The following is a 9,897-nucleotide window of genomic DNA, read 5'->3' on the forward strand; positions in this document are numbered from 1 at the left end:
GTGTATTCCATGGGTTTGTCAGAAACTAAATTATCCCAGTGTTCAGTTCTGGGCTATCAATCCTTTTCCATAGGCTCAGATACAGTCTCCCGTCTGGAAAACAAAAGAGCCTGGAAGCCTTGGAAGTTTGAGGCCCCTGAGACCTTCTGGCTTCTGGCCGTGCAGAGGAGGTCTCCCAAAGTCTCTCCAAACTTGAATGCTCCCCACCACAGAGCAAAGAACTGGAAAACCTGAAATCACCTTGTGGCTTTTGTAGTTCTAGTATGGGTCAATCATTGGAGGCTGTCCTTACAGCACTTTCCATGCTTCCTGCTCTGGAGGATGTTTTTTGGGAGGCTGGGGAGGCAGGGATGGTCAGGCTTCATGCTGGGGAGTGCTGACTGGACAGATCTAGAGGCTCCAGGTACACACCAAGGAGCACCAGCTCAATAAATTGTGTTTTGGACAACACATTCTTGCTCTTCAGCTTCTTTTGGAGTTGTTGGAATGTTTTGTGAGGAACAACATCCAAGGCAAATTTCACTGCAGGTTTAAAGAAGGATCAGCACATCTCAGTTTTTGAGAGCATTCTGAGTTAGCAGTAATGTCCTGGTAAATGAATGTAAATACAGGTTTGGACTTCCCACAAGGATCAAATGTGGTTATTATGGCATTTGTAGCCACTGTTAATGGGATTTTGTTCCAGGCACAGGCTGCCATTTCACCAGCCATCTGAGAGGTTGATGCACTTCAATGCAGAATGGGTTATAGATGCAGATTTTTAGGCAGTGGTTTGAGAAAGAAATCACTACATTAATTATACTGGCCCATGATAAAATGATTTCAAGAGAAGTATTCTGTTACGATTTTTGTCACCATCCAGGATAGTGGATCTTTGAATATTTTTGGCCAGACCCACATCCCTTTGCTGTCTTTGCATCTGGTGAATCAAAAAAAGCAATACTAAAAAAAAAAAAAAAATTTGCCTGCATGTGTCTACACAAACAAACATGTGTATGCATAGAGGTGTAGATCTCTGCAAAGAACAATGTCATACATGAAATAATGGAAACAATGGTTAAATACTGGACCATTTGGTACGTGGCCACCCCATGAACCTCACAGAAGTGTGACAAAACCTCTCGTTCTGCTGAGCCTGCCTGACTTAGAACGGGGTGTGTTGCTTCCACAAAAGTCGATAAATCTGCAATGTATTGTTTCATATTCTGCCTTTATGTAAACCTAGCCAGGTTTTTTAGTTGTCTTCTTCCTAATCAGTGGTAAAGTGCATTTAATAGCTCACTTAAGGTGTCATCCATTACTATGAGTTACTGTTAGAACTAATTAATAGAGCTGAAATTATTTTGTAATGAGAAATTGAAGTATTGCAGTGTTGAAAAAAAATTACCATTCATAGCTAATTAATGTTTAACAATGCAAATAAGCTGATAATTATTTTTCAGGCCATAGAAAAATTCTGTGACATTTTATATACTGCCTTTGTGATCTTAATTGTTTCTGAAAAATACCTTTAGAGATAAATAGTGCAAAGACATCTCCCTGGATAAAAGGCATATTCTGTAGTGCACAAAGAATGTAAGCTCTCCATTGGTTCATGTGGGGCTGCATTCAGCGGCTCTTTTTCCCTGTAAATATTAAGTGAAGGAAAAATTAAGGGTTCCAAAGTCAGGTGGAAGAGGAAATTACATGGGGTCTTGGGGAAAATTTCCTGGCTGCTCCAAATCAGTCATTCTTCTCTGGCTGCTGTAGATACCATAAACGTGGCCCCAGTGGGCTGAGATCTTTTGGATCCTTCACAAGAGAAGATGATAAGTGAACACAAAATTCACAACTGTTTTTAGGTCATATATGTGTTAAAGGAATGCAGAAACAAAACAGAAAACTGAGTCTGACCTTGTGTGGCATGTGAGATCACAGTCCCCCAGAAATCGAGATGTTCATTCTTCCCAAATTTCATCACTTAGGACGCTGCTTGAAGCAGGAATTTTCAAAGGAAACACTGAATTCTCAGTGTCCTTTTAGGTGCCCAGCCTCGTGCCACAGGCATTGCCTGCTGATCATGCAGGAGCCACTGCAGGCACAAAGTTTTGTTCCATTCTGTGGCACTTTTCACAGTCCAAGGCACCATTAAAATCTCTTCTGTGGTGGCACAAGTGGCCACTCTTGTGACTGCTAATCTTGATAGATGAAATATACTCTTACTGCACCCTGATTTTTATCCTAACTTTGTAAACTTGACTGTATTTTACTATGTCAGTTTAATGCAACAAAAACTTTATCACAAGTTTTTCTGAAAGTGTTCATGTTTGGTGGTGGGTTTTTTGGAGTCAACTGGCAAGAAGTACTATTGTATTTAGCAGGTAATATATAATCAGCTGGCAAGTGAATCGCAGAGGCTCCTGGTTGTGTCCTACTAAACACACACCTGTTATACACGTGGTATTTTTCAATGTATCCCAATTTCTCTTCAGCAGGATGGTATCACCAGTTGCCAAGGGTGTGGTCTACTCTTGCTAATTTTTTACCTTTTTCTCTATATATTAGAGTTGCCTTCTGCCTTTTAGTTGTCAAATAGCATAAATAATCCAGATTTACTCTCAGTGCCACAGAAAAGCATTCCTTGACAGTTCTTAAATTTTCTAGCAGAACACAGGGTGATTTTTGTCATCCTGCTCTCAGATGCCTGTTCTTTCCCCCACTGTGAACTTTCTCTTCAGGACTGTCCACCACTGTTTTTTTAATATTGAACTGGTATCAACCCATCTTCCTTAGAAATGGATTTCAATTTTTGTGTTGGTTTAGACCTCAGATAAGGCCTTGTGGCCATGCCCTGTATAATCTGGAAATTTCCTGTAATACCAGATGTAATGTTGAAAGCCACCATTTCTGTTTGTGTATTATCCTGCAAAATTTTTATCTGGAAAACATCACCCAGTTGTGTCTGGTATTCCTGTGCCAGAGGAAAGGGAAAAGAATGGTGAAAGTAATGTTTTATTTTATTAATTTTTGTTAAATTATTTTAAATTGAAATTATTGATTGATGAAAGACAAGTTCTGAGTCAAGACTACCAAAAGTTTAGTGTTGGCAGAATTAAGCCTGTGAAGCAGGTTCATCCTTTGGTTGGCACGTGAGTCATGTAGCCTCTTAAAGTGGGGGAAATGCTGGTAGGCCAGCACAGGTTACTGTGCCAAGGTTTTCCTGCCATCAGAAATGTTTGGGACAGCACTCAATGAGGTTGTCATCATTCTGTTTGCTGATTTAACGATTAAAATACTAAATTCATTCCATAGGCAAACCTGTCTTTGGACAGTATTTTATACAAGTTCACGTTAAATGTTTAATAACTGATGTGCTTGAAGGCTGTGACTTTCAGGGTGTGTTGCCAACTTTGATTCAGGTTATGATGAGGTCCTTCCTGGGTGGTTTCCATATCCATTTTGAGTCATCCCACGTCCTGCTTTTTGTTCCCTCCAGGACCAAGCACAGGCTCCCTCTGATGCTGACCTCCTCTGATAGTCATTTTCCCTGCTTCACTCAGAACAGTCATTAATGACAGTTCGAGCACCTCTTGGTGCAAAATTTGTGGGTACTTCACAATTAAACATTTTTTCATATTTTAATTTGAGAAACGTAGCATGAGAAGTAATGCTTTCAGCAGTTTTATTCTCATCAGTCTCTTGTTGTGGTTATCATCTTGCAACGATGGTGTCTGAAAACCTTCCCCCATGTGTTACAGAGCAGTGAAGCAATTTAGAGAGGAAGACTTTCAAGGCACTTCATAGCTGAAGTAGACAAATCTTTGCAACTTGCACCTCTAGTGCAGCCATAGGCTATCAAATGTCTTAAGGTGTGGGCTTAATTGCCACAGCTCAGAGTGCACACCACAGAGCCTGGTGCTTTCAAACACTAAGTTCTGAAGACCTGGATAAAAAAGGTGGGGGAAGGCTGAGAATCTTTCCTGTAGCAGCTCTCACGCCGCTTGTGTTTCTCCATCACGCCCGTTAACAACTACACGAGAGAAACAAGCAGCAGATTTTTTTTTTTCCCACTCTGCAAGTAATTGTCTGCACAGCAGTGACAGATGTGCAATATAGCAGCTTCTTCAGGAAAAAATTAACAGTTTGTCCAGCATGTCAGCTCGCTCTTTTTAGTGCTTTGGAGGTCTTGGCCCCATTATGGATGATTTAGAAATTGAGGCAAGCTAAGACCAGCTGCCTGGGTTGAAAGCCTTAGTTAGTAGCCCTCATCTGCATTCTAGTATTCACTTACATCTAGAAATTGGTAGGGCCCCTCTGGCCACAAGATGAGTATGGGCTGACAATGCCTTGATTTGTTGAGAGAGAGAATAAATGGGTTTTTCAGAAGATGAGGAAATATCACCATTACTGGCCAATTTACAGCATTTTATCTGTTCTTCAAACATGTCACTTTTGTTATTGTTGCATGGTAATTACATAGTGAAACGGAAAGAAAACAAATTCTGGTTACATATTCAGATGGATTGCAAAATCATATAATCCTGATAAATGCCCATTTATGATACACACGGATGAAAGGTTCATTTTAATTTTGAATAGCTAGCACAGCCATAAATAGGATATAGGATTAGATCCCACAGAATCTGATTACCTAAAAGCAAATAGTATTTTTCTTCACTTTTTTCATAACCAGGAAATTCACTGTGTGCAGGGTATTAAAATAAGCAGGTTTTCCACTAAAATATTTGAAGTATATACTTCAATAAATTCTATATTTTAAATATAATAATTTAGGACTATTCAGCTAAGTCTTTCCTGAAGTACTTGTTTGTAAAAAGACATCAACCCACCAATACTGCTGAGAAAGATATCTCACAGCTGTGCCCTGTTGCAAGCTGTACGTTTGTGACAAATAGAAGCAGCTTTGCTTCTCAGGTATCAAGTGCAACAAAGCAAAAGATGATGAGTATTGGGCATTTATAGGGAATGGCAACTGTTGGACCTTCATAGTTGTTTTAAACAAAGTTTCCAGGCAGATCATGAATTTTAAAAAGCAAGTTTTGACAAAACATCAGGCAGCTGCAATTTTGGCAGTAGCTTTTACACTTGAAATAAAATACAGGAAGTTCCATTTTCCCCAATGGACAGGCACGAGGAAAGGAGTGGTGTGAAAATACATAGATTAGCAGAAATCTGTGCAATTGGTTCCTGATCATTAAAGAATCTGCTTGGTAAATTTATCTGCTTCATACATCATTGGTGTCCAAACTATCTTCATGAGTTGACACTTTGTTTTCCCAGCTTTAGGGAGGGTTTATTACTGCTTCAAGAGTAGGGATGGCAGGTAAATTCTTACTGAATCCCCTGCCCATGTCAGACATCTCTGTCCCTGAAGAGAAGCCAAACTCTGGGCATCCTGACAGACATGGCACAGGCTGCCTGAGCCACCTGAAGTGAGCTTCCTCGCAGGAATGGCTACTACAGCTTGCAAGTGCTTCCAAGAGAATAAAGATTTGAAAGCTTCAGGTTTGGACGTGTCTAAGTAGAGTGCCACATAGTGCCAGGCCAGCCTTCATGTTAGAGGTTATGTTCTGCAGCAGAGAGTTAATGAAGCTGGTTAATCAAAAGGAATATAATTAGGCCCCTACTAAATGTTTACATGTAGCAAAGTCTAGCCAGAATTTTTTTCAGCTCTTTGTATTCAAATACATCAGAAGTGTAAGTAGGTACCAGTAGTCTGAGGAAACAGACCCCAGTTGGATCTGGTCTCAAATGATTATAAATTTTATCTGCCTGAACATGTAATCATTTAAAAGTTTATAGTTTGGGATCAATTGTTACAGTTCAGTTTATGAGTAAAATAAGCCTGATGCTATCACAGGTAAATATGACCTAAATGGCTGGTATTGTTGTCTTCCTCAGCTTCACACAGTATTTGTAATATCATTTCTCTTCCTTTCTCTTGGCAAGTCCTTAATCTATATATATAGCTATTGACCAGGCTGGGACCAATGGAAGATTTGAAATGGCAACTTTACTGTGGGTCAGACTTTCTGACAGTGGGAGAGGGAATATATAAAAAGCCTGAATAGCTGGTCATCACCTCTAAAAAGACCATAGTTTTTCCATAAGCAAAACTATGAAGAAATCCTTCATTATTATTATTATTATAATCTTTAATTCCTAGTGTGCCGAATCTTCCATAATATGCAGCCCTCTGGAACAATTGCTTCCAAATACATCCTTACATTTGATTGTAGTGCCTGGAACATCAGCCTGTAGGAATATGCTGCTAAAAGCGTCTTCCTTTATTGCCTGATGTGAAAAAAATGTAGGATGTTACAGTTTATTCAAAAGCCCTGGTTTTTTTTTATCTTAGATGTATTCAAAATAGGTGGGATTGTGCAGGCAATACCCCGAAGGAGGCAAGGAGAAAGCCACACCAAATTCCAACAAAGCACTGTAAGGATATGGATGTGCTTCATATATAATTAAGATGAAGTGCAGTTATCTCAAGGGTACTTCAAACCACTTGTTGATTTAAAAAAAAAAAAAGCTCTTTTACTGGAGACTGGTGTAAGGCCACTAAAATGAGGTTCAGCAGCAGGAGTTAAAACTAAGTTATAACTATACCATCTTCATGTTAATAACAGAATAGGCACAGAGCTTTCCAACCTCTGCCAGGTCCTGCAGAGAGAGGTCTGGAGCAGGCAGAAGGAAATACAAGGCTGGCACAGCCCCCAAAACTGGGAAACATTGATTCTGCTGCTGCTCCTCAACCTGTGCAGCAGGACAGGGATGCTGCTATGCCCTCCAGCCCTTCTCCTGCAGCAGGGTGCTTGGAGCAGGTTGGGAATATGTCCGCATGAGCAGGAAAAAGGCACTTGTCTGCAGGATAGTTTCTATATAATGCTCAAGGAGTAGCCAAGATCACAGCATATAAAGATTTGCATCCCTGTTCTCAAAGCCACCACATTTTTGCATGGGTGTAATTGTGTTTAAGGGACTGCTCTTGAGATTTAGTTAGAGATCACACCAGGTTTTCCCTGGCACCTTAGCAAAGGCATTTATTCTCTCTTTGATACTGTTCTTCCAGAGAAAACCCAGATTATTCCTCTATGTTATTTGTCTGTATATCCATTTGTGTCTCATTTTCTGTGACAGCTTCAAACTGCAACCTTAATCCAGCCCAAATACAAGAGCAATCCATGGGTTTAGGTCAGTCCTAATTTCCATTCTCCCCTTAATATTTTCCTTTATATCTGTCAATATCGAGATGCTTTAGGAGAAGATGCATCTTTGCAAAAGTCAAGAGCATGGTAATCTTAAGGAACTGACTACACCGTTCATAACAGATGCTTCAGCCAGGTAAGGGGTTAATGGCTAGTCCTGAAGTCACAGCTTGTTTTGTTTGGAATTTGTGTATTCAACCTGCTAATTACTCTTCATTTCCTCCGATAGTTTACTTACACAGTTAATTAATAGGGCAGTTTTTAAGGTAAAGCCGTTGTCATAAATTATGTGGCTAATCCAGTGTAATATATATACAAAAAATATACATATAAGGTACAAAACGGACCAAAGAAATGGAAGTGCTGTTAAAATAGAGTAGATCATTGTGCTGCCTGGTTCCCAAGTCCTACGTGCCTCGTACCAGCACTCAGACCCTTGAAAAGCACTGCCATCAGCTTTGAACAAAGACAGCTATTTTCTCCCAGGGTGTGGGCTTCACATTCATAGCTGGGATTAGTTTGGTTACCCTGCACGCTGCTCTTGTTCCTCATGTGAGATGTTTTAGTTAACAGTGCGACCTGCTATTGAGTGCGAGACCTAATACCCTTCAGCCTCAGAAGGAAGGATAAAATAAACCTTCAGAGGTCCCAGAGCTTGCCAGGTGATCTCAGTGGCGTGCTTTAGAGAGCACTCCTGGGGTCTGTATGCACTCGTGGAGCTGCTGCAGCTGCGGATTTTTGTGCAGCTGGGGGGGATTTCCTCGGGGAGGCTGCGGCAGAGCGCAGGGAGGGTCCCGGCGCAGGGGAAGGAGGGCGCTGGAAGCGGGGGGCTCCCGCCAGCCCACCCGCCCCGTGGGTGAGCGCTCACTGCTGGAGACGGGATGGAGACAGCTCGGCAGCAACACATACTATTTAAAGAATAAACGCTGCAGGCTCGTTTTTAAGGGACCTGGCGGCTGAAAGAACGCAGATCTCCTCCCGTAACAGCAGTCATCTCCGCTGCTGACAGATCACAAAACCAAGTATAAGCAACAGCTATTTTTCATAATGTCCTCTGCCATTCCCTCCTGTAAATAGCAGGGCCTCGTATGTTAATGTTTCTATTGTTTTAATATTCTTATTTTCCTCATTCATATTCGAAGGTATTATTGTTACTGCCAACTCACTTGATTTATTATTTAGAGCAAGCATTTGTTCAAAAAGTCAACACTGGATATTAAATGATGATTGCTTGCAATGAATTTCTTCTTAACATCTGCAGAGACAATTTTGCCTTTTCTTCTTCCACTTAACTCTAAATGAGAGATCTTAAGCATAGTTAAATAGGATTCATAATATCATGCTGACTGAAAATCATCTTGAAGTGGGAGCTATGAAGGGAAAAAGTTATCTGCATACAAAGTCCTCTTCCCTCTGAATTTTAAAATGAGAGGTAGGGCAGAGTGTTTGCTCTGGTTGTGCACTGCTGCTGCTGGCAGTGCACGTAGTGAAGAGAGAGGAAACTCCAGGGTCAAAGCCACGGGTTTCGTGGAGATGCAGGTCACAAACACTGACACCCTGTCCCTTTCCCCAGATCTCAGGTGGTTGTATATGATGTTTTAGAGTGTGATCAACAATTGGGAAAACAATCGGTGAAATAATGCAAGTATTTTTTATCCTCTTAAGTTACAGGCTACCTAAAAATACAGCTAAAGCCCAGTGGATTCAGGAAACATTTTCCACTGATTTGTGTAAATGTTCTATCAGGTTAATATTCAGTCAAAATTTTTTTGTCATTATTATTTTTTGGCCCAGAGAGTAACATCTCACCTTTTCGTTAGCATCAGCATCCTGGTAAAGAAGTAAGATAATGTCTCCATATTAATTATCATTTTTATAAAGCTTATTTTAAAGTTCTTGTGCAAGCCAAGCTGCTGAAGGCACTTCATTTCATTATCCTTGAGGAAAAAACATGAAAGTAGCTGTAAATAAAGGTGCAGTCTAGATGTTCACTGCTACTAGCCAGGTTACAAAGCTGGACAAAATGAGAAAAAAAGGTAATTAAATTACAGATTTAATTCAAGATTATCATTGAGGAGGCTGGTAAAATAAACAAGTATAGTATTTTATAAGTCTCCCAACATGAAATATATGAAGAGATTGAACATTCTAGCAGTGCTTTTGGCTTTTTTTTTTTTTTTTTTAATGCAACTAGTTTTCCCCAAATGGGAAAACACTAGCAGATAGCAACTGAACGCACTGATGTTGTACTTTTCCATAGGGGAAAATTTTTAAAAGCAGCTTTGGTTTAAAATAGTTGACTGCTTTAAAACATACAGCCACAATAAAACACTGAAGCAGAAAATAGTTTCTGGCATAGGATTCAGCATTGTATTTCTGAATATATTATTATGAAGCTAATTGTCACAGAATTATGTTTGAATTTTATGACACATCCTAACAACAGTGACATGAGCTGCAGAGCAGGCATTTCTTACATAAATATTTTGCCCCCTTTCCCTTTAGACTGTGACAAACAGCAAAAATAACTCCTGCTACAGCACACTTGGAAGCCACAAACAGATTGTGCTCTCACTTTAAACCTTGTAGTTTGATTACCTTGCTCTTCTGCTAGATCTTACACATCTGCTAGAGAAGGAGGAAACATCATCATACAAATTGATTTGATACTCGGTAATTATAAGGG

This window comes from Lonchura striata, chromosome 3, assembly GCF_046129695.1.
Source record: "Lonchura striata isolate bLonStr1 chromosome 3, bLonStr1.mat, whole genome shotgun sequence".
Taxonomy (NCBI): domain Eukaryota; kingdom Metazoa; phylum Chordata; class Aves; order Passeriformes; family Estrildidae; genus Lonchura; species Lonchura striata.